The sequence below is a fragment of the Crassostrea angulata genome, chromosome 8 (assembly GCF_025612915.1).
Source record: "Crassostrea angulata isolate pt1a10 chromosome 8, ASM2561291v2, whole genome shotgun sequence".
NCBI classification, from domain to species: domain Eukaryota; kingdom Metazoa; phylum Mollusca; class Bivalvia; order Ostreida; family Ostreidae; genus Magallana; species Magallana angulata.
The window spans coordinates 8,932,326-8,958,169 of NC_069118.1; the positions used below are offsets into that span (position 1 = coordinate 8,932,326).

At 32.3% G+C, this 25,844-nt stretch overlaps 1 protein-coding gene across 1 annotated transcript in view; it reads left to right on the plus strand.

Annotated features, from left to right (window-relative positions):
• Nucleotides 1-5,089: 5,089 nt before the first annotated feature.
• Nucleotides 5,090-25,844, plus strand: part of LOC128160677 (uncharacterized) — a 40,917-nt gene continuing 20,162 nt past the window's right edge. The window contains exon 1 of the mRNA XM_052824040.1: nucleotides 5,090-5,107. The gene's annotated coding sequence lies outside the window, so the exon portion shown is untranslated. The remainder of the gene's footprint in view (nucleotides 5,108-25,844) is intronic.

Consider the following 25,844-nt stretch of genomic DNA (forward strand, 5'->3'; position numbering starts at 1 on the left):
GGGATATGTGGTTAAGTTAAAATACGAAACTAAATATATACAATGATGAATTTTAATGTGACAGGGAGACCTAACGTTTTTTGCCCTGTAACGTGACTTTCTATACCAATCAAATGTCATATTGTTGAATACTTATAATGAGGTATAATAACATTATTTTGGATAATTTTTTAAGGAAATCATTGAATACACTTTTTGCTATTATTTATAGCCTGTTTAAGAGAGTTAGAAGGCGGTGGCCATATAGTACTATATAAACCTTCTTATAAAGGAGAGTTATATTTGAAGAAATTAGGAAATTTTTAAATAAATGAAATTTAGAATGTTTGATTCGCCCAAGCTGTCCGTAGTAGCATTTAGTTCTCAAGTCTTATCTTTCTTCACAGAGTCAATATGTGGAAACCTATTTTCCTGTCTTTTTTCTTCTTCTCTAAAAAGGCTTACATCAGCTGCAACTTTTTTAAAATAGATTAAATTACAGTTTAAAGATACATGGTTTCAAAACAGTTACATACCTTTTATTACTAGTTTTATGTTGAAGCTAAATGAACACTTCTCGTCCAAGGCATTTTTGCCATATTTCTCTTTCATCACCGCTATCCTTGCAACCCCTTTGTAAGCTGCGAACCTCTTAACAGTTTAAAGTAGTTTCACTTTTTGGGGCTTAAATCGCCGAGTTCCTCGGTCGCGATGATTTTATCAAGCTTTTACGTACTTATTGTATGTTAGGGGAATACTAGCATCAAATAAACAGGTCAATGTTGTATAGTTACACGTGTACATGTTATTTATCATTTAAAAACAAAACATGCACATGAAACGAGAAATAAGTTAATAATCAAAACAAGAGTATTAGTACTACAATTAAGTCGGCCATGACTTTCAGGTGTGCAATCAGGTGTAACGAAATCGGAGGGCCTATAAACATGCGAGACGACGCTTTATTATAAGTTTGTAAACTTTTTCCGAGTACCATGATTACCGCTGCGAATGTGTTTGGAATGTTTTCTTTATCGTTAATTATTTCATAAATTAAGGTGCTGAACTGAAAGTTCATGAGACTTTCCCGAGATTTCTTCAGTTCCTTCAAATTTCGAGCGGAAGTATGAGTATTCGGATAATATTTTCAAAAAACGAAAATACTGGTAATTTTTTCGTATCGTATCTTACTTTGATATCTGTTAAAACATGAAAATCTATTAAGATCCATTGCTTATTTTATCATTTAACCAAACGATAATATTAAGAACAGAGTTATCGTTCGTGTTTAACCAGTCTACACTTGGTTGAAAATATAAATATTGAATTGCTTGATAAAATCCTAGCCATAGTTGATGCTTTGGTGTGCAATGCTATGCTTTAAAAAAAAAGAATTGGTGTCTGTTTTGTGTATCGAACCATTCTCAAGGAACATTCTGCATAAAATAGTATAGTTTGTTTCATTATTGATGCTATTACTAGGTCAGGCGTGGAACGAAGATTAATTCTTGTGTGGGATTGCTAATTACATGTAGCATGTTAATTGTTGCAACAGCCAAGAAAGTTATATTTTATATTGTCACATTTATTTCTAGAACTCAATTTATCTACCAATTAATGAAGATAATGTTTAAAATCAATACACGTCTAGATTTTATATTTGACAACAAGTTCATGGGTTCTAAGATATAGACTGTAACCACGAGGCACGATTTTACTGCGAAACTAAAAGGGTCAAATAAAACCACGTGGTCTTAATTTAAATGACAAAGACATTCGCAGTGATGATGATATTTGTTAAGTTAAATGGCGAGGAAAAGATTAGCAAAAACTTAGTATGTGTTGCAAACAAGAATTTTTTTTAAATTCATTTATAACTATTCAATTGTTTTATATTTTATCAAATCAAGGTAAAAATGATGAGTTAAATTTAATTGATTCAGTCCACACTGGCCTGGTGTATTGTGTGCCCTCGGGTAGGTTAGACATATGAGGTTTGAACGTGTGTAGAATTCAAACTTAACAATGAATCACACAATTACATTTCTATTTTTTAATGAATGAAGCAAGAAGTATAAGGTGTCTTTCAAGTTGGATTTAAGTCGGGAAATAAAAACTCGATAGCGATAATTTAATGTCGGATGATCCAGCTACTAGTTTCAAACGATATTTTGAAACTATATCGGACGCTGACTTGAAAAAACAAAGAACAAGGAATCCCGACCCCCAGTAAAACACAATGAATAAAATAAACGATGTGAGGCTGACCTGGACACACAACAGAAATAGGAGTACTGGTATCATTCTTGAAAGATACAGAACTGTCCATTTAAGTTTTGTAACAAAGGTCGAAATGGACTTTTGGTTTTGTAGATTTGTTAATAATACATAGAAGCAAGCTGTTAAGTATATTCTTCTATTATTTGACAATTTTTTTATGTAGCTGCAGTGACAGATTAGAGATAGAGGCCAAGAGAGAGAGAGAGAGAGAGAGAGAGAGAGAGAGAGAGAGAGAGAGAGAGGGGGGACGTTTTTAACTTTAAGATTTATTTCACGATCCGGATCCACCAAACGCAATCTTCTTGTACAACATCGTGACAGGGATCCAGAGACAAATCAGGAAGGAATTGAGAGCTAGGTTCACATATGAATCTGTTCAAAGAAATTGCATTATCATGTTTTAGGTAAACTATAAAAAGCGGATGCTTTGATGAGAGAGTGTCAGAAGGCATGGAAGTTTTTAAGCTTACAGAGGACCTGACAATGAAAAAAATGAACTTTGGGAAGAAGGTGTTACCACTAAGAAAACTTCTAAGGGTTAGCTATGGTGTGTTTCTCTATGATTAAAACGGATTTGGGTTGCGCGGTTTGAGTGAGCACAAAGAGCTCAATAATTTACTGTTTTAAATGGTTAGTTGTTTTCTATGAATCTGTTTCTACAACTGTTCATGATGGCTTGAAAGATCATCACCGAAAACAATAACTAAGTACAGTTGTCCAATAATCCCAGCTGTGTTGTAGACCTTTTCTTCCGCTACTATGCATACATACCACCCCCAGAAAAGAAAATATTGTAAAATTTTCTTCCCAGATTATTGTTGTCAACACTCTTAGTTAATATATGCAAGCAATGTTTGATGATGCTGGGATATACAAAAATGATCTCAATCACTCTGGTTTATTGCTGTTCCACTTTGTGTCATACTTGGTTTGAGGAGCATGAGGTCATGGAACGAAATTTTGCTGTCCAAACTACCAAAAGAGCAACCGAAGAGAAAGAATTGGAATTTCAAATTATCTGCAATCTTCTGCTCGTAAAAAAGTGTCATCCATAGTTTCATCCTAAACATTGACTGCAAATTCTACCAAGGGTAAGTCTACATCCAGCAATGCATTAAAGCTGACCATTCCAACTTGTATAAACAAAACCATAATCAGCAAGGATGGAAAAGACACAACTTTGTCCATTCTATTTTTGTAAATGATTAAATCTGACACTGTTTTCCAGAAAATTTAAATAAATTTATATTTTCAGCTGTTGTTTTATGTTTTATCATTGTCAATAATTGGTTCAATTATTATGAACTCAATAGCTGGTCACTAAACCATGAAGCCATTACTTGGTGTGTGCCAAGTCATCTGGTATCATGAACTATATATTGATAAAGGTGTGACATGATTTTACAATTATGGGCGGATTACAGCTTTAAACTATCAAACAAACAGTTTTATCAAGATAGAAAAAAACGATCTTTAAATCTTTAAGATTATACAGTGACTTTATGTTATAAGTGTAGTTTTGAACTGAACTTTACTGATAGTAACAGAAAAGAAAAAATATAGACGGTAGAGAGAGAGAGAGAGAGAGAGAGAGAGAGAGAGAGAGAGTTAAATAGATACATGTAGATACGGATAGAATATCAAAAGCAACAGTTTGGGAATATTTCTATCTTGAAAATATTTACCTATGTCTTCATTGTAAGTTTTTTAAGAGGAAAATATTTCATATTTTATGTATGCTTACCTAATGACGGATGTTAAAATTCAGAAAGCGTGCATGCGTGGGTGCGTATGGTTGGTTGATAGGATGTTTTGCTAACTGCTGACATTACAGAAGGAGTCTTTTCTGGTTTCGACTCGTCAAACGTAAATTTGATTAATTGTTCATTGAATCAAGATAAAGGAATTTAAAATAGTATATTTTTCTTCTTTTTTTACTATCATACAACTTGGCATAGAAATAGTAACTATTGTTTAGAATCTAACAAGGATTATATTTTTGGCGGATTATTGGCGTGGGAAAATATCACGTTTCTCAATTCAGAATTGCTGTATGACTCTGTTTTAGCATTTTTAAAACAATAACATTAATGTTGGATTTTTGTAAACTAATGTGAACTAATGATAGGATACCTGGGTTTCAGAATATGTTTTTTAAGATATGATTTGTTTATCAAATTACATTTTTAAAAGTTTTTAAGGCGCCTATTCTATACACTGATTTGTGTGGGAAAAAAATCAGTTTTTCTCTCATTATATGGTCAATATATTAGCTTTTCTGTCAATTTACATCTTTATATAAAGTCTTCAACTTACATAAAATCAGAAATACTTTAATATTGGAAGCATAAAAAAGAATAAAAATTTCTTCAAATTTTAAGAAAATTAGAGGAGATGCGGGCTAAGCAATATTAATTTCAGTTTGAATATTAATTCCAATTAAGTAGTAAAAGCTGATAAACATTCTCATATTCTATCATTTCATTAAAGAATAGAATTTTTATCATCCTTTAAGTTGCGGAAAAAGGTAGTGACCTTGACCTGATCTTTATGCAAAAACAAGGAGTTCAAATTTACTTAAACTAATAGAATCATTTAGTTTGTGATGTTTTACTGTGTCAAAATGTCATGATTTTCTTATTATAAAGAATATGTTTGATAACGAAAAGACTTCTTCCTTAAATGTCGTAAACCTTTTGCAACTGGTAAACGATATTTGTTTGGATCACTTATAATTACATGTGTAACATTTATATTGTGATTTTAAAAATAAATGTAAATTTTATTTCTTTTTTATAGATGTCCTTTTGAATTTTTTTGTTAAATCCTTTGCCGAAATTGAACTAAGGTAAGATTACATTTATCAATATAAATCAATATAAATCGTTTTATGATAGAAAGTATCAATCGATTTTATGCATGAATCAAAATTCCAGTACATGTAAAGGTACCTCACTTCACCTTGTTCATGTTAACTGAATTAAATTTTCGAAAATGTAATTTTTCATCCAAAATTGCACATTTTTTGCTTATTTGACTTGCATACTTCTTATCCATTATGATATCTATCAAATCAAGTAATTTTTTGCTGATTGGATAAAATATTTCAAGGTGTAGTGAGCCATCTTAATGTATTTCGTGACAATTATTCTTATCAACAAAGTGTATGTAGACATTCTTCAGGGGAGCAGTGGCTTTGGTCGTGTGACTTTTGTTAATTACATGACAGTTATTATCAATAATATAGTAAAATGTAATGAACATCGTTCAAGTCGAGCTGTTTGAATCGTTTATGAAGTACAACTCGTATATTGTGTTGCATATTTCAAAGAAGATATCATTAAATTATTTAAAAATCCTTAGTATGTACCAAAATATTCTGTTTAGAATAAAAAAATTCCAAACTTTAAGGTGTTGAATATATCAATATATATGATGATATTGTTGAATAAAAATAACTATGTTAAACCTTTGGCGTCGGCGTCCTGACCTTGTTAAAGTTTTTGTTGTAGGTTCTGTATCTAAGTTATTATTTGTTCTATTTTCACCAAACTTGCATGGATGAAGCATCTGGACCTACGTATGGACTTTAAAGACTTAGATGATGAATCTGGGCCATGAATTTCAGATGCTTGAGAAGGTTAAAGTTTTTGGAGCAGGTTAAAGTTTTAAGTCACATAATATATATATATATATATATATATATATATATATATATATATATATATATATATATATATATATATATATATATATATATGTATATATATATATATATATATATATATATATATATATATATATATATATATATATATATATATATATATATATATATATATATATATATATAATTGTATCACAAACTATTGTATAATTTGATATTGTATTATATAAAATTATTATTTTATCACATGAAATTTTATCATATATTAAAATATAAAATTTTGTATCATATAATACGATATAATATAGCAGAATATTGTTTGATATAATTTATTAGTATGTCACATGACATTTTGTCATATGATATCATGATATGATGCAATGTTGTATCAAATTATGTTGTAGCTTATGATCCAAAACACGTTATGTGTCAAATATGATACAATATCATGCAATACAATATCATACTATTTAAGTATTGAATCCTTATTTTTTGACAGATATAGTCTCATAACTGCAACGGTGTGCATACAAATTCAACTAGATGCTGTCATTAGACAGTAATACCCGCACCATGTGTTTGCCCCTTAATAACACTGTTTTATACCAGTTTAATTAAAAATGAAGGCTACATGCAAACTCCGGTAATACATTTAAAAATTATAATTTTCATAACTGAAGGATGAGATCCCTGCCCATATGATAACACACATCGTGACATGAGCAGCACTTTATGTGCAATTTGGGGTAGAACTGTTTGCAGTGAATTTTCAGTTAATCAATAATCTTAACATTTTATGTCATAGGAAGTATAATGGTCTATATAATTATTACAAACAAAATTAAAAATTAAATTATGCCCCCTCCCTGTGGCGGTTGCCGGTTTTAGATTTGCTTCTGTGTGCCTACATGAACATCATCGTATGCACAGATTTAGAGAAGGGGTGGGAGTGAGGGGTCCAGACCCCCCCTCCCCATGAAAATTCGTAAATTACCAAAAATACACCTTGGACCCCAATGCTCTTACAGACATGTAAACGCTCTAACCCATTGCGCTTCAATGTTAGGTAACATTATTTGGGGGGGGGGGGGTTAAATATTTAATCAATAGTCAACATACTTTATTGTTTATCTCAATAGGAAGTATACATGTACATCACAATATGCAGGTGTCCTGCACCACCTTAAAGCTGTTATTTACCTAATAAAATAGTGCAAGTGGATTTGAAGAATAGGTCATAAAAATACATGCATGTTACAAATGACTGATCTTTGTCTGAAGTTACGTACACAACACAGGTTTGCAAGTCTCATTAGCGGGTACTAGTTTTACCCAGCTCTTCGATTAGATGGGTTCACGTGCATACATACATGGGTGTTGCTAAAACGCGGAACGGAAAACGGAACGGAAGGAAAACGGAAAATCTTATCTAATGTTATTTACCTCATAGATTTGTTAAGTATGCTAAAACGATATACTTTATGTACCTTTTTAATTTTTTTTGAAAGATTAGCAATATTAGATTATTTATTCAAGAATATTTATTTCCTCAAAATTAACAGTACATGCATTGAACACTATATTCTGTCCCAAAATATCCTCGATTCACTTTTTGCTGTATATTTATATATACCTCAGGGTTCAAGCGATTCTCTTTTAGAAGCATTAAACATTCTCATTATTCTTTCTTTAAAACGTCCTCTCTAGCTTATCAGCTGGTATAAATACACGGCTAAAAATAAAGAAGTCTATGGGGTTTTGCATTTTAACAGACCCGGATGATGGTGTTGAAAAATTGTGCAAGGTCTTCTGAGTGACTTCCAAATGGAGAAAAGATGTCAACATTTTCCATTATAAATCGTCCAAATGTGCTGCATGAATATTTTGGGATCGACAGACTATAGTCCCAATATATAATCGGAAAATCAAACCAGGCAACGTCTAGAGCTCTCTATTCGGATCATATGTATATAGCTGCTGGAATAAACAACTGCATGCTTTGTAATGCAAACGTAAACAAAATTGCATTGCTAAAAATACTAGTTTCACAAATTACCGGGTACTAGTTTCACAAATTACCGGGTATTTTAATGTTTACTGTATTTTAATTTTTTAATGTCGTCAGTCCTACAGTTTTTTTCTTCCATCTCAATGATACTGTATCGTCTGTATGATAAAAGATCGTCTAGAACACCGAAAATTCAATTTTGATGTAAGTATATACATGTACATCATATTTGAAAATAATATAAAAATACTCAAAACACGCATAAAACGCTTTCACTAACTGCGTACGTTACGCTAATATGCCAGCAATACCATATAAGAGAAATAAGTAAAAAGTTATAGCTAATTTGCTCGTTTAATCATGTTAATGTTTCACAATTCGTATACATTTGATTTTTCCGTTTCGTACTCAACTAAAGCCGAATGAATACAATGCTATAATTGATAGACATTCATATGAATATTAATAAGATAGCAACATGTTGATAATCATTCATTAGATATAAATAAAAGATACAAAGTAAATCGTTTCTGGCCAGTCTATACCCTTTTTAAGCGATAAAAGTGATGATATTTTCCATTCCGTTCCGTTTTCCGTTCCGCGTTTTAGCAACACCCATACATACATGTCTCATTGTCTGTGTTTTCCGTATGCAGAAAAGGATTACGGTAGTTAAGATCAGCTAAAGGAATTCATTATTGTGTTTTAATTGGATTATCATTATGATGTTGACCAATTTAGGTAAGCATAATACATGTAGTAGCAGAAGCACAATATAATAAGATGCCAGCATGGGATTCCTGCCAGCATACATACACATGTATATAAGTTCTACTTTCACTTTCTAAATGTAATCTCCCTTTGACAGCATACTGTATCATCATCTTTTAATATTTAAATAAGCTTATCATCGTTACCTATCCTATCGCATTTGTAAAATTTCTGTCATTTTAGTTGCAAAAGTTATTTTTTTCATTTGTCAGACTGCATGCACTGTTGAGTTGACCCCATATTGACCCTGTATAAACAATTTCTTATTAAATTTGTGTATTTCATATGTAAGTAAGTGTAGACACTTATATTTTTTATATGAGTAATAATAGGAAGGAAGGAGTATTTCTTTCTTAATGTATTATAATGCATCAAATACAATGTAGGTCATGACCTTATGGGACTGTTCTGACCCCACGAAACAGGAAAATACAAAATATCTTCTAAAGTCATTATGATGCATCAACTGGTGTAAAGTACATTAATGACCCCCAGGTGTTGTCTTTAACCCCCCCCCCCCTTTATGAAATAGGAAATTATATGATACACTGTATATTTTGTTAACTTCTGAGATCTGAGATCCTCATCCCTAAACCGTTTAATTTATTTTTGCTCTTTGTGTCATTGCGCGTAAAATTGTATTGTAAGATTATGCCCCCTTGGAGACACCCTGACATTTTAGAACTAGAAATAATAATGTATTTTATCTTATTCATATGTTATACAGTAGTGTTTGATCCATGTGGGTAATTCCTAGCCTAATGATGCTTTGTTTAGGAGACTTTACAATTGCCCCAAATAGGTGAATACACATGGCAGTGATGCATATAACATTTTGTTTATAAATCTTAAGAATTGAATTAAGCAATTTCCAAAATGTTAATGTGAATCACGAGAGAAAAAGCAATCAAGAAATGATTTAAAATTTGCTACTGTACACATGTAAGAATGTATTAAGAAGACTGAATCTTTATAAGCAGGTTAGATTGGGGGGGGGGGGGGGGGGGATGAATGTGGAGTATAAACATTTATAATTTGAATCATTTATTGTTATTAATTAATTTTAACTTGTCAATGAATACTACTTATTGATCCCAAGGTAGAAATATGACCCCTGATCGTATCTCAATAGATCATTTGTCAATTATGCAAGGTGTAATGTAATTTTTTTTAAGAATAACATTTTTTACCAGTTTATAAAAGTTTTTAGACACCCAAATTATATTTTGATTTTAATAGATTATTCGACAAGGAAGGGGGAGAGAGAGAACAGTTTATATTTGATTTTGTTTGGGAGTGGGGGTTCCAAGTCATATATTTGACAATTTTTTAATGTAATTTAAAATAAGACTAAGCCATACTACAGTCATGAACATGAATAGTATAGAACAAAACACAAACTAATACATGTACATGTATATATACATAGGAAGTATTACAAAACAGATGATTGATCTATATCTGGGTTCTTAAATTGAATCATATATCATGTACATATTATACATGTATATATTCTTCATCTTCTTTTTCTTCTTTCCCGCTCTGAACTTGTTTCTCAGAGATGGCTGAACATAATTGTACAAAACTCTAGGATATGATAGGCCTGCAAATCTAGTTGTGCACCCTGGTTTGATTTTTCTCATTTTGGGTTAGACAACCACTTTTCGGGGGAGGGGGGGGAGGGGGGTGTCAAAAGGGTGTGGGGTCTAACATTGAACCTTGTAGAAAGAATCATAGACTCTATTGTAAATGGTAACTTGAAAACGGACAAAGATAATAATATAGGGTTTTCATAATCATATATTGGCTGTTACTGGCAATATATAGGGTTTATTAGATCTGACCCCTGGGGTCATCCCCACCCCCCAGGAATTTGAAATTACCATATATCTCAGAAACTGTTATAATCATGACCCCTAAACCATATATATTCATGTTTCTGATGTCAAGGGGCATCAAATATTATGTAGGTCATGGGCCCTGTGGGTGGTCCTGACGCCCTCAAACAGCAAGTCCCTTAATATCTTCAAAACAGTTGAGATCCCCACCCTTAAACCATATATATTCTTGTACCTTGTGTCAAGGGGCATCAAACGGTATGTAGGTCATGGGCCCCGGGGGTTGTCATGACCCCCCTTGAACAGGAAGTGCACGAATATCTCGAAAACGGTTGAGATCCCCACCCCTTAACCATATATATTCTTGATCCTTAAAGGGCATCAAAAGGTATGTACCGGTAGGTAATGGGCCTCAGGGTTAAATTTAATTTTTCAAAACCGTAATGCACATCTATGGAACAGTTCCTTTCATATCCCAAGATATGATGTGTCTATCCATTAAATCATAAAAGGAGTTCTAGGATCTATGTTTTTTTTTAAGTGATAAACGTCAATTTTTCTGCTACATTTTGACTCCCTGGATGAAATTTAAATTTTGAAAACCTTACTGCACATCTATAGAACAGTCCCTATCATATCCCAAGATATGATTGTCTATCCATTAAATCATAAGAGGAGCTCTTGGATCAATGTTTGATTTTTTAGTGATAAACGTCAATTTTCTGCTACTATTTGACTCCCAGGATGAAATTTAAATTTTTAAAACCTTATTGCACATCTATAGGACAGCCCCAATTATATCCCAAGAGATGATGTAGCTACTCCAAAAGTTGTAAGAGGAGTTCTGGGAACCAAATTTTTTTTGCCAAAAAACATCATTTTTTGTTGCCCACTGATCCCCTTAATTAAAAAAAAAATTCTGGAACCTGATCATGCCTCAATATGACACCCCCAATCATATTCTAGAAGATCATTTGGCTACTGCTTAAAAAAAATGACGTTTTTTAAACCAGTTTTTTTGTAAAAAAACGTCATTTTTTAGCCATTAAATGACCCCCAGGACAAAATCGAAAATTCCGAAACCTTATTGCGCATCTATAGGATACCCTAAAACATATTCCAAAAGATGATTTGTCTACTTTTGAAAATGTAGGAGGAGTTCGAGGAAGAAGGTTTTTTGTGAAAAAACGTCATTTTTTACCAATTATTTGACCCCCAGGACTAACAGAGAATTTTTGAAACTTTTTTACAAAACAACATGATACCCCAAATCAAACTCCAAGAGTTCAGTTTGCTGGTTTATAAGATGTAAGAGCAGTTTGAGAAAATAAAACGTGACAGACGGACGGACGGACGGACGGACAGACGGACAGACGGACGGACGGACGGAACAGGGTAACAACAATATACCCGAACTTTCTTTAGAAAGTGCGGGTATAATAACGCGCGTAAGCGCGTTATGAAAACTTGTTTGCACAGACCGTTGCAGTTATGAGATTATATCTTTCAAAAAATAAGGATTTAATGCTTATATTCACATTTTTTTACCTTCTTGCGTTGTACGCAAATGCGAATTATATATACGCAAATTACTGTATTATCCTATGGGTAAGTTCAAATTAAGGGAGTATGGGACTCACACCAAAGTAATTAAAAAATTATAAAACTTGGTCCAACGGATAGCACAGTATTTCCTCTAACAGAATATAAAAAAAAATTAATAGGTCAATATGTTTGTTTCTATGGTAACGGTACCCAAACATACCCTTGTTGGAAATGCTCGAGCTCATTAAAATACACCGCTTGCAACAGAAATGAAGCAATGCTACAGAGTTTGCAATTATTTGATTTCATTTTTCTTATATGCTATTTATAACACATTAACAGAAGAATGATTTTTTACCAAAATATTTTGTCAACGCCTCCTCAGTATTTTACAAACTGCAACCGAATTTCCTCTACGTAGTTCTAATTTGTTGCTTTTTGTGTTGACCTTCAATGCAAAATGGTCAAAAAATATTATTTAATATAATTAAAAGTCTTATTTTTGAACTGAAATAAAATGTTCAAATGTTATGCTTTCCTTGGAAGAGGAGAAACTCATATGTCAATGACTTAAATAAAAAGATATTGCAGTCTGAATTTCCTCTGGTCTGTTTTTTCAATTTTGCGCTATTTTCACTTAAACACTATTCTAATGTAGATAAATAATCAGTACCAACTTTTTGTTCAATGAACACTCAGTCAATTAATAATATCTTTATTACAATGCTAGTACTAATATAAAATGCACCAAAAAAGTAAAAAATATTCATTTAAATCCCAAATTTCCTCTGTTTAACTTGAAATTCCTCTGTTAAAGTACACATTATTTAACTATTTGCACCTTATAAGAAGATACCAGGTAGGAACAAAATAATTCTAATAGGTAAAAACAAATAAATATTAAATTTATGATTTGCTACATGTGACTCATAATTATTTTTTCAACTCTGAAACATATAAAAGTATCGAAATCAGCACTACATCATGTACAATATGCAAAGTACAAAGGGCGAATTTAATTTTAAGCCATTCGGTTAAACAACATCCATTACTGTTACAACCATATATTATGGTATGAATTTTTTTTATACTAATCAAGTTTATACTGGACATTTAACTCCTCACATGTACATGTAATAAATTAACAGACTTATACAAATAATGCACCCAAATTAAAAGCCCTCTCAACATTATTACATGTGTTACCAATCTAGCATAAATAATGAAGCTGACAATTATCGCTCCAAAATGAACAACCCTCTCAACATTTTTATTACATATTTAACATAAATATTGAAGCAGACAAGAGCACAATTCCTTGGCTTATCCTTGCAACACCCCTTTTTCCTTGGGCAAGGATGTAGTATACACATCTTTTGAGATACTGTATGACATTGAAAGTTAAAGTTTTGTGTTATTTTTCACAAAGTATAGATGGTTCCTTAAGATTTCTTTAACATGATTAGCATCCAATGTTTTAATAATATTTGTGTCAATGTTTGTCCAAAGTTTGGAAATCATTGTGCTATCTTCATCACCAACTATTGTCTTTATACGAACAGACCCATCATTCACATCCTTGACCATCTCTTCTATCATGTCACTCTCCATGGCCTTCGTAGTTCCGTTCCAGTTGATCCTGCAATCGTGGAGGAGGTGTTGATTTGGAATTAAGAGACAAAGTACATGTGCGACAGGATTTCAATCATGTTGAAAAGTTTTCTATTTTTCCAGAAAATGTCCTGATCATAGATGAATGACCTGAAAGATCATTAGATGGGAAATGGCATCAACTAAAATACATGTACTTATACATAGAGAAATATCTAAACAAAAACTATTGTGACATTCAAACACAAGGCTTTCTTAGGATGTACAATTTATGGTTCATTAAGATTAGGGCTGGGACAATTCAAGGTTTATTCAATTGGTTCGATTTATATTCAAAATGCTACAATTCTTTCTCTTTTTTTCGATTTGATTAAATATAGATCAGCTTTAATATTTCTCATTATAAATGAAATACTACTCTTTATCTTGTACATTCCTTTACTTAAGGATAACAAACAAAAAATTCATGCATAGGCATTAGTCGAATTATGTGGCATCAATTTTATATTTTAGCTACAACTTGGCAACCAATTGGTGTTCCTTTATAATATCTATATTTAATCAAATCGAAAAAAAAGAGAAAGAATTGTAGCATTTTGAATATAAATCGAACCAATTGAATAAACCTTGAATTAGCCCTAATCTTAATGAACCATAAATTGTACATCTTAAGAAAGCCTTGTGTTTGAATGTCACAATAGTTTTTGTTTAGATATTTCTCTATGTATAAGTACATGTATTTTAGTTGATGCTATTTCCCATCTAATGATCTTTCGGGTCATTCATCTATGATCAGGACATTTTCTGGAAAAATAGAAAACTTTTCAACATGATTGAAATCCTGTCGCACATGTACTTTGTCTCTTAATTCCAAATCAACACCTCCTCCACGATTGCAGGATCAACTGGAACGGAACTACGAAGGCCATGGAGAGTGACATGATAGAAGAGATGGTCAAGGATGTGAATGATGGGTCTGTTCGTATAAAGACAATAGTTGGTGATGAAGATAGCACAATGATTTCCAAACTTTGGACAAACATTGACACAAATATTATTAAAACATTGGATGCTAATCATGTTAAAGAAATCTTAAGGAACCATCTATACTTTGTGAAAAATAACACAAAACTTTAACTTTCAATGTCATACAGTATCTCAAAAGATGTGTATACTACATCCTTGCCCAAGGAAAAAGGGGTGTTGCAAGGATAAGCCAAGGAATTGTGCTCTTGTCTGCTTCAATATTTATGTTAAATATGTAATAAAAATGTTGAGAGGGTTGTTCATTTTGGAGCGATAATTGTCAGCTTCATTATTTATGCTAGATTGGTAACACATGTAATAATGTTGAGAGGGCTTTTAATTTGGGTGCATTATTTGTATAAGTCTGTTAATTTATTACATGTACATGTGAGGAGTTAAATGTCCAGTATAAACTTGATTAGTATAAAAAAAATTCATACCATAATATATGGTTGTAACAGTAATGGATGTTGTTTAACCGAATGGCTTAAAATTAAATTCGCCCTTTGTACTTTGCATATTGTACATGATGTAGTGCTGATTTCGATACTTTTATATGTTTCAGAGTTGAAAAAATAATTATGAGTCACATGTAGCAAATCATAAATTTAATATTTATTTGTTTATACCTATTAGAATTATTTTGTCCCTACCTGGTATCTTCTTATAAGGTGCAAATAGTTAAATAATGTGTACTTTAACAGAGGAATTTCAAGTTAAACAGAGGAAATTTGGGATTTAAATGAATATTTTTTACTTTTTTGGTGCATTTTATATTAGTACTAGCATTGTAATAAAGATATTATTAATTGACTGAGTGTTCATTGAACAAAAAGTTGGTACTGATTATTTATCTACATTAGAATAGTGTTTAAGTGAAAATAGCGCAAAATTGAAAAAACAGACCAGAGGAAATTCAGACTGCAATATCTTTTTATTTAAGTCATTGACATATGAGTTTCTCCTCTTCCAAGGAAAGCATAACATTTGAACATTTTATTTCAGTTCAAAAATAAGACTTTTAATTATATTAAATAATATTTTTTGACCATTTTGCATTGAAGGTCAACACAAAAAGCAACAAATTAGAACTACGTAGAGGAAATTCGGTTGCAGTTTGTAAAATACTGAGGAGGCGTTGACAAAATATTTTTGTAAAAAATCATTCTTCTGTTAATGTGTTATGAATAGCATATAAGAATCAAAGTACTGAAAGTACTGAGAGACGGAGGCATCATTGCGGAGGAGATTAATCTAATAATTCCAAGTATTGAAGTACCGACGGGAATTGATTTCATTGATTGATATTTATCTTAAAATCAACGATATGCAATTTTGCATGCCAAGTAGTCTCTTATCCGTAATTGAATAACGCATATTTTCATAATATGAATTTTTGGGCCTTTCCGACAATTCTAAAAATTCTAGGAAAACATCATATGAATCATGTTGCGTAATATTTTAAGATAGAACAAATTCCATCAAACCATGTATCAGTAATGTAAATATTTCTGGAAAATAATATGGGTCAAAGCAATATTTAACTATAATAAAATTTAATGCTTTAGAATGCATTACAACGAATTTATCGATTCTTTTGGAGAACAAAGTCTTTTCAGCGGCGATGATCTGGGGTTAGGTCCAAACTGTTTCACTTCCGGTTTGCCAGAGTGACTGCATAGGAGAGTTGATAGAAATCAACTCCCAAAATTAATAATGGTTTTTTCTTCTTCAAATTTTAAGGTATAAAAGGTTTAGAGTATCAATTAAGAGTTTGCAATACTAAATACTACAGGACAGAAACTACTTTGCTAACATATCCATGCTCTTTTATGGAATATGCAAAAGCAAATTACAGACAAAAAATATTTTGTTAGTTAGTACTATACCTAATGATTCACAATATATACTAAAATTTATGATATATAATCAATAAAAACTTTTGAACAGCGAACTTTTTTCATCTGAAAAAATCGTTCATGCTTAAAAACCCCTGATGTTACATGTAGGTAATACATGCATGATCTCAATCTCGCATAGTTATTGTGCAGAAGCTTTTCAAAAAGTTATGGAGATGAAATATTTATATAAAAGAGACACTACAGCTCATTTTACTCAATTTAGCTCAAAATTACCGTTGATTTAATCATTTCAGGCGGTCCAAAAAGTAAACATTGCTAGCTCAGCCTTTTGATCAACAGCTTAGAGCATCAACTGTAAACATTTCATCGTGACTTTCTGCAAGGGATGGAAATATTACGAATTTATTTAGATTTTACTTGTGGTGTAAACAATATTTTAGAGATATAAATTTAGAATTTCGGAAAAAAATTTAACACGCAATTGCGAGCTCTATTTTGCTGTAAAAAGATTCAATTTTTCAGTATATGCACGACTTCTATTTTTTCATCTATGTTTAAAAAAGGAAATATCGAAGATGAAGAAAATTCGCTCTAATATCTCTGTAAAGCTAAATCTAAAATAATATACCGCGGTAGATCTTGTAATACCCCATACTTCTCTTTTAAAAGAAAATATGTACATTCTGTCAAATGTTTTTACACTTTTTTTACGCGAAATTCTCTTATCAGCTTGCAAAAACACACTGGCTCCCCAACTTACTTTGAAATCGACAGCGCTGGCCAGACAATGCAGGATTAACCAAGCTTCACAGCACGTGGCCTGGGTACTCTACCTATGCACACACTGAATATGTGTGTGTGTGGGGGGGGGGGGGGGGGGCAGGGGCGGTTGCGTTAAAGGGTGTAATCTGGATGTTTAATTAAATTGTTTCACTATCCTTATTGTAGGTTTAGTATGCATGCCAAGTAAAACTAAACTAAAATGTGCCATGCTACGATCACGTTGTCTATACTTAATTGGGGGAATACTCAAGTACACATAGAAGTAGTTCAACTTGTTGAATTATCATTTTATTGGAGTGTAGCTATACATAGAAAGATATATCTCCGCAGGAGATTAATTGATAATGCGCAAGTAATATACGATACGGACTAAGAACCACGCCGTGTTTATCCATTGAGTCTCATAATTATTCAATATTTCGGTCAACACAAGATGGTTCTCGAGGAATCCTCATTATTTGTCGCCACGGCCAGGAAGCTGTATAAAAAGTATTAATAGCCACTAAACGATTACACACCATTTCTATTCTTAAACTCATGCATATTCATACTTACTTGGAATTTGACATATGGACTAAAATTTTCGAGAGAAATTATGTTTATTGATCGCAATATGTAAAGTTCTATTTATTGTAGTTGCAAATAAGATATTTATTTCGATAATAATAATGAAATATGAATCCCAAACGAATATTGCAATTTTTGCCGCTAGGTGGTGTCCGTCAAATCCACTATCGACGTCACATGTAAGCTAACCGGTAGCAATAGAGGAGGCTCATAGAGCCTCCGTCTAAAAATGAAATCAAATAATTGCAAACTCTGTAGCATTGCTTCATTTCTGTTGCAAGCGGTGTATTTTAATGAGCTCGAGCATTTCCAACAAGGGTTTGTTTGGGTACCGTTACCATAGAAACAAACATATTGACCTATTATTTTTTTTTTATATTCTGTTAGAGGAAATACTGTGCTATCCGTTGGACCAAGTTTTATAATTTTTTAACTACTTTGGTGTGAGTCCCATACTCATTTAACCTTGCTGAGATTACCAAATACTTTTACTCTATCAATGAATGTAGGTCAAACCTGGACAGATCGCTTTTGCTGGCGTCGAGTCATCTTCCTCCATCTGTGATGAGAATTATTCAGCTGTAATATCAAAATATGTGATATGTCTGCCCAAGAGAGCGTTCACGTTCGCATTATGTGACTAGACCATCCTTTTTCTGAGCTTTAGCAACCTTTATGTCTTTTCAGCGTTCAAAATCAAATCCACGTTTCCTCCGCTTTGCCGAAAACCGAACCGATATTTATGTCGTAAAATAAGATTTTTTGGTTAAATTAACTTTTATTATCATTTATGTTCACGTTTTATTTTAAAAAGAAACTATGAAATCCTTTCCACAATAAATTTTATTGTTAAATACCTTAGAATTGAACCAACAGATTTAACGACTGCGAATTGGTTTACGTCATTCGGAGTTGCGCGGTAGATTCAAAATCGTGAGTCCCATACTTCCTTAATGGAAGAGCCACAGTAACAGCCACAAGCGTGATCTTTAATTTTCGCTTGTGACGTTGTATTTATCAGTGTTCAACGTTTGTGACGTCACAATTAAAACTCGTAATTTAACCTTTTAGTACCCTGTCTGTGTTATGGTGCTATATCTGCAGTAGCTTTAAATGCAAAATATATGTGGAATGTAAATATTATATTTTATATTTAATCATATGAAACAATATTGTAATAAATTATCTAATATTATATTGTATCATATAACACTATTTTGCAATAAATATTATATAGTATGATATTGGATTATGTGATCAAATACAATAATGATTAACACGATACAAAACCATGTGATATTTAATGATTTGATGCTTATATTTACATTTTTTTACCTTCTTGCGTTGTACGCAAATGCGAATTATACCTCAAAATTACTGTACTATCCTATGGGTAAGTTTAAATTAATGGAAGAGCCACTGTAACAGCCACAAGCGTGATCTTTGATTTTCGCTTGTGACGTTGTATTTATCAGCGTTCAACGTTTGTGACGTCACAATTAAAACTCGTCAATTAACCTTTTAGTACCCTTTCTGTGTTATGGTGCTATATCTGCAGTAGCTTTACATGCAAAATATACGTGGAATGTAAATATCATACAATATCACATCATGTTACTATATCAAATTATATAATTTTATATAAACGTTTTATATTGTATCGTTTCAAACGATGTTATATCGGTTTTTATAATATGTTTTACGGTGCGACCGTTGGGGCGAGCACAGCATGTGATCAAACAATGAATTATAATAAATCAATAAAAATAAAGTTAACAACGTAAAATTTGAATGCAAAAAATAAAACCTATTTTTCAGTAAATTTTCATTATTCATAGTTTATAAGATTTGTTATAATTTATTTATTTATAGGTAGAACAGTAGTTTAATCTCAGATTAAATGTTGTTTAATGATAAAGAATTTAATATACAAATATTCATTGCACTGTATCTCCTCTTTTAAAGTGATTGTAACGTCAGTTCATCCCCCTTTTTTGCAGTAGACATTTTTCCTTAAACGTACATATAAAAATTGACTCACCCCCCCCCCCCCCCCCTGTTAAAAAAATAATATTTCATTATTCTTTTTTTTTCAATTTACACATAGAAAATCGACTTATCATGGATTTGCCCCCTCCACTTTTTAAATAAAAAAAATAATGTTTAATTTTTTTTTTAATTGAAGCTTAAAAATATTTGCTTATCATATTGAAAGAACATACCGACCTCCCCCCCCCCCCCCCCCCCCCTCCCGCATGTAATAAATTGAAGTGAAAATAAAGAAACCATTGAACTGCTTAAGAGGTGTAGGATTAGAATTTTCATGATTTTTTTCTTTTTGCTCGCAAAGATTTTTTGGATGAGGCTGCCATCCACCCACTCACCCCCTTTGAAAGGCGATGCTACGTGTACGATTCAGGAAATTACCGTAATTATGGTGCATAAAATAAATGTGAGCATTCATCCAAATGAGTGCAATTTACAACTGTTTCCTGTATCTGAAGAAATGTCCTAATTCTTCAGCTGTTCTTTAGCTTAGCCTTTGTAAGATTTTGAGTGGATTTCATTTCAGCAGATTTACAACAACTTCAGTTAGAGTAATTTCCCCTTATCAGTGCTTATTGTGACGTCAAAGCTGACGTTGGTTAAGTGTCGCCTGACTCTTTAAAACTCCCCTGAGAAATAAAAGAACGCGAAGTATAATGTTTTATTTACTTAAAAAGCATGATGTTCTAAAAATTACACATATGCTTTTCAAAAGTTTTACTTTGATTCTCGCGAGAACGTGAGGTTGGAAACCATTGGTACTATGAATTGTGGGTCAAAATTTACTGACGCCGAAAAAATCTCTCGGATCAATGTGTAAACCTTTGTGACGTCACACGATTATTTTAGATTGAGAGTGTACTGAGGTGAACTTTAGAAGTATACATCTTTATTATTTTTATTGTCTTGCTGATTCTCGTGAGAGTGTGAAGTGATAGAAATTGCCATGATTACAGGGAACTACTGGGACGATTTAAACAATACATTACTGGTCCGATTTACTGACGCCAAAAAAATCCGTTGAATGAATGTGCAACTAGTCCGAATTTTCTATTCACACACGCCTTGCCGGTAGAGCTCGCTTCGCGCTGCGCTCGCTATTATTGTATTGAGAAACATTTTATCTTACAATCCCGTACAAAATGAAAATATGATTATCAATCTATTTTTAACATATGATTAAGATATTGTGTCAAAAAAGTATTCATGAATATCCAAGATCATTAACTATGATTTTCATATAATATGATAAACTTAAGGTGGTCTCTGGAGGTGATGCCTCATAAAGGGGATTCCTCGTAAAATTACTGAAAAAATGCAAATAAATTTCATCATATTGATAAATCAGAAAATTGAAATGTAATAAAATCCAAGAGGCCCATGGGCCAATTGAAGTGCAGCTTTTGCAATGTACATTCAGGGCTGTTGAAATCATTTGTGCAGCTTTATGGTGCAGTGGATTTATATTTCATGTGTAATTAGGTTTGAAAACTTCAGCCTTTTTAAGATACTAGCATGACCTGGGCAGGGTTCTGTACATTTTTGATAGCACTATATGGAATATTTTGCAAAGACATAATTCAAATCAACAGATTCTTATTTTTTGTATTTTTCTAATAAATTATAAAAAAAAAAAAAAGTATAAGTATCATTAACATCTCTGATAAATATTCATTTTATTTTAAAAAAAAGAACTTCCTTACTTGACAATTTGGAAGGAGGTATTTAGACGAGTGTGTACCTTATGTGTAACATTTTACAGTATTCAACAGAAGAAATAAAACTAACAAACTTGGGGTGAGGTATTCAGACCAGTTTGTACCTTATGCACATTTTGATATATGTTCAACTGAATAAGAAAAAAGTTCATTTTTATATATAGATAATCAAAGATTATGAAGCTCTCCTCGACGAATTTTTTTCTACAAGTATGGCAAATCTCGCATAGTGTTTTTTCTATATTATTTAATTTTTTGCTAGTTAGTGTTCATCCCAAGATCAATATAATGAAAGAATGTTTAAGCAGAGCTATTAACCGCAATGCCAAAACCAATACTAGGGGTATATCATAAGCTCATCTTCACTTTGCCGCGGTGAGGTAAAAAGTGTTGGAGAAGACTCCCGAGTTTTCTGGACAACTAATACACGATTTTGGCAGCTTCGTGACTGCTTGCTATTTTATCAAGCCTTCTGAGATTATTGCATTAGCAATACTAGTCCCCTACCGGCAAGTGTAATATGGTTTCCACTATAAATATCCTAAATCCATCAAAAATCATTGAAGCGGACCAAAATTCAAATTTGATCTACAGCTCATCAGTGTCAAATCTGATACCAATAACAGCTCAATATATGCAAGCGTTTAGAATAAAATGCGAAAATGTCTTAATGAAGAAAGAGAACACATGCATAAATATTAAACCATAATAAAAACTATAATAATCGGTCAAAATTACATTCCCTACCCTATGTTATTATTAGAGTCCTACCCTCAGATCAGAACCCTTGATCCTTAGGCCATGAAATTCATTATTTTGGAAGAGGCGTTCTTCTTCACCATAAATATGTACTTAGTTCATCGGATTAATAGCCATGAGCAGAGGAGCTAATTTTCAAAGAATTAATAGAATTTGTCCAATACATATTTCTCTTCCGATATCGTCAAAATTGCGATGTATACAATATTGATACAATATCGAATTTACATCGTCAACATTGCCAATGTTTCTTTAACATCGCAATGTCGACGATGTTGAACCAATATCAAGTTTACATCGTTCGTCTACATTGTTAATGTTTTTTTTGCTCTTAACATCGTCGACATTGTCGACATCGCAATGTTGACGATGTTTAACCAATATCAATTCTACATCGCAGGCATTTCTTTCACGTGTACATGGTCGACATTGGCGTTTTTGGGTTTTTTTTACAAATAAAATTAAATGCCGATCAACATAGCGATGTCAACAATGTCTACTCGATGTTGGTCAACATTGAAATGTCGACATTGTCGAAAATGTAATCAGGATATAAGACGTACGATGTAGACACAATGTTGAATCGATGTCAATGATCATTGCGATGTCGACGATGTAAACAGAAATGAAGGCACACGATGTCGACTCGATGTTGGTCAACTGTCAACATTGCTATATCTACAATGTCAACGATGTAAACCGGATATAGGAAGTACGATGTAGACACGATGTCTACACGACGCCGATCAACATTGCAATGTCGACAATGTCGACGATATAAAAATGAAAGAAGGCACACAATGTCTGCTTGATGTTGGTCAACATTGTGAAGTCGACAATGACGACGATGTAAACAGGAAAGAATGCACACGATGAAGATTGACACGATGTTGGTCAACATTGCGAGGTTGTCGAAAACGTAAACAGGATATAAGAGATACGATGTAGACACGATCTTGACTCGATGTCGATCAGCAATGATGTGTCGACGTTGTCGACGATGTAAACAGGAAAGAAGGCACACGATGTGCACACAATGTCAACTCGATGTTTGTCAACGTTGCGATATTGAAAATGTAAACAGAATATGAAGGGTATGCTGCAAATGCAAATTTGATAATTATGCTAATATGAAATTAACACAATGTCGACTCGATGTTAGCCAACATTGCGATGTCGACAATATTGATAAAACATCGTTCATTGGACATACCTCCATTCATTTAGAGCCCAACTCTCACAACAGAACCCCTGGCCCTAGGGGCGGTGAACATCACTATTATAAAAAGAGGAGTTCTTCCTCATCATAACTATGTATTTATAGTTCATCTGTTTAATAATCAGGAGCAAATAAAAAAAATCAAAGAATTAATGTATTTCCTTATATAGTCATTACAGCCCGACCCTCACACAAGAACCACTGACATAGGCACCAAAAAAAGTTTTGAAAGAGGCAACCTTTTCCATCAATACTATATACGCAGTTCAGCTGTTTATTATTTAGGCGCAGAGGAGAAGATTTTTGAAGAATAAAAGAGACATTACGGTGCATCTTATTAAAAAAAAATGAATAGAAAAAGAAATTGTTTGATCGGAATCTGTATTTCTGTACTACACAGAAATAAATAACCTTTCAGAAAATTGAAATTTCTCCATTAAATAAATTCATTTATTTCATCAAATTTAATAATTATTTATGGTCCGTAACATATGCATCGCAGCGTGGTATAATTAAAGGGTTCTGCCTTCTGTACTATTTCACATGCGTTTTTACTATTAATACAAAACACATACAGAACTCGCAAATATTCTCCTAGACAGGTTTATTGAAGTTTATAGAATAACCGGAATTTCGTAATTATTTATTTTGTGTTTTCATTTTTAAATTTTATCACAGGAGTTGCTACAAAAAAAAGTGAGGTCCCTTGAGGGGTAATTTGACATATCTGTGTCTGTTCTTGTTAAAGTGAATTCAGATGGGTAAATCATTTATAACTTATCGAGAAAATGATTATGTATTCCGTTGAGAGAATCCCTTTTACCTCATATCCCATGAAGTCCGTAGTCGGACGAAGTAGTTTTCAGCAGTAGTGTCAATTGCTGTCAATCAAAATCCACGTGGTACAAATAAACTATATAAAATTAATCCAGTCTGTACGATCTTTTGATTTCCGTAATCTCAAAATTACGTTAATTTGGTACGTGAAGAGGATTTTTATGTCTTCAGCCGTCACAGTCTACGTTATTACGTTAATTCTTATTTTCTATTGATACAATAGGTGAAGCCTAAGTAAAACACATTTTTTCCATCTGTAATGTCTCTTTAATGCATTTTTCCTATAAATTAATTAGAGCCAGCCCTAACACCAATTAAAGTACTGAGAGTACTGAAAGACGGGGTCTTAAAAGTTTGAATTTGTAATTGTCCTGGATTTCCTCGAATATGCTTCCAAAATTTAAGAGTTTGAATTAGTTGTTACAATCTATGTTAATTCGGCTTTTTTAAATTGTCTGATACTTTTTCTAAATTTTACTCAATCCTGGCCTTCATAATTGTAGAAAATTGACACAACGGTGTATTATGTAAAATAAGACCCAAGGAAACTTTTTAAAAATTACTACTAACCGGGAAAATCAAACAACTATATCAAAGTAGATAATTTTAATCATTAGATTTATTCAATTTTGTGATCCAAGGGAAAATCCACAAGTTGGACGGTAATAAAAGTTTTATGAAAACCCCGAAAACTCTAAAACTGCTGAATTAACAAAGTGAACATTTGTATACCGATAACAAAAACAGGCACCTGACGTTAGAAATACTTTTTTACAATAAGATTCCAAGAACTTTGACTATAAAAAGATTTGTCAAGGTCGCCATTTTGATTTTGAAGACCGACTTATCTGACACGATTTTCTTCATTTGCTATTCATGCAAAATTAATAGGTAAAAATAAATCCGTTCGCCACTTACTACTTTTTTGTGTAAACTCGTGCATCACCTACACGAATTACGATACAACCGTTCCTTTCATTAAAAAACATATTTCGAAAATCAGAGACATAAATAACAGAGATTGTCAACTCCGCCATTAGCGTGTAAATGTTACGGGACCAACCTTACTTTGAGAACTACAAGTGCAACAGCAATCCTGTATAAGTCATTGAATTTGAACCTGATAGTGAACATGAACATGAACCTGTAAATATTTTAAGCATGTTATATTTATGAAATATTTACAAAAACTCTTTATTTAGTTTTTAAATTACTTTTTTCACAAAGTAATGGTACATGTAATGCATTACTTTACTCATGTAATGGTAATGTAATGCATTACTTCAAGAAAATTAAGTAATCGTAATGGTAATTTAATGCAATAATCC